General features: G+C 35.5%; 1 non-coding gene across 1 annotated transcript; it reads left to right on the top strand.

Annotated features, from left to right (window-relative positions):
- The first annotated feature begins 126 nt into the window (after positions 1-126).
- LOC127739809 (small nucleolar RNA R71) lies at positions 127-234 on the top strand. The gene has a single exon (XR_008000551.1). It is a non-coding gene; the product is annotated as a small nucleolar RNA R71 (small nucleolar RNA).
- The last annotated feature ends 1145 nt before the right edge of the window (positions 235-1379 follow it).

Below are 1379 nucleotides of genomic sequence, written 5' to 3' on the forward strand. Positions count from 1 at the left end.
AATCAGCTCTTGAGCTTCTGTGGGCGTCTTCTTCAGATGAAGAGATCCTCCAGCAGAGCTATCCAAAGACATCTTGGACATTTCAGAGAGACCATCATAGAAAATTCATATGATGCTCCATTCAGAAAGCATATCAGAGGGACACTTTCTGATTAATTGTTTGTATCTTTCCCAAGCTTCATAGAGGGATTCTCCTTCCTTCTGTCTGAAGGTTTGGACTTCCACTCTAAGCTTACTCAATTTTTGAGGTGGAAAGAACTTTGCCAAGAAGGCATTGACTAGCTTTTCCCAAGAGTTCAGGCTTTCCTTAAGTTGTGAATCCAACCATGTTCTAGCTTTGTCTCTTACAGCAAAAGGGAATAGCATAAGTCTGTAGACCTCAGGGTTAACCCCATTAGTCTTGACAGTGTCACAGATTTGCAAGAACTCAGCTAAGAACTGATGAGGATCTTCCAATGGAAGTCCATGGAACTTGCAATTCTGTTGCATTAGAGAAACTAATTGAGGCTTAAGCTCAAAGTTGTTTGCTCCAATGGCAGGGATAGAGATGCTTCTCCCATAGAAGTCGGGGGTAGGTGCAGTAAAGTCACCCAGCACCTTCCTTGCATTGTTGGTATTGTTGTTGTTTTCGGCTGCCATGGGTTCTTCTTCTTTGAAGATTTCTGTTAGGTCCTCTACAGAGAGTTGTGCCTTGGCTTCTCTTAGCTTTCTCTTCAAGGTCCTTTCAGGTTCAGGATCACCCTCAACAAGAATGCTTTTGTCTTTGCTCCTGCTTATATGAAAGAGAAGAGAACAAGGAAATATGGAATCCTCTATGTCACAATATAGAGATTCCTTGAGGTATCAGAGGAAAAGAAAAATGGAAGACAGAGGTAGAAAGTTCGAACTTATCAAAAAAAGATGGAGTTCGAATTGTGTATTAAGGAATAGTGTTAGTCCATAAATAAAAGGATGTGAAAAGATGGGAAGACATTTTCGAAAATTAAGTAAAATATTTTAAAAACATTTTGAAAAATACTAATTGATTTTCGAAAACCAAGAGTGGAAAAGAAATCAAGTGATTTTTGAAAAAGATTTTGAAATTAGAAATCAAAAAGATTTGATTGAAAACTATTTTGAAGAAGATGTGGTTAAGAAGATATGATTAGTTTTAAAAAAGATGTGATTGAGAAGATATGATTTGAAAAACATTTAAAAAAAAAAGATTTGATTTTAAAAATTAATGACTTGGCTAACAAGAAAAGATATGATTCAAACATTAAACCTTTCTCAACAGAAAAGGCAACAAACTTGAAATGTTGAATCAAATCATTAATTGATAGCAAGTATTTTTGAAAATGGAAAGAAATTGATTTTGAAAAAGATTTGATTGAAAAGAT

This window comes from Arachis duranensis, chromosome 6 (assembly GCF_000817695.3).
Source record: "Arachis duranensis cultivar V14167 chromosome 6, aradu.V14167.gnm2.J7QH, whole genome shotgun sequence".
In the NCBI taxonomy this organism is placed as follows: domain Eukaryota; kingdom Viridiplantae; phylum Streptophyta; class Magnoliopsida; order Fabales; family Fabaceae; genus Arachis; species Arachis duranensis.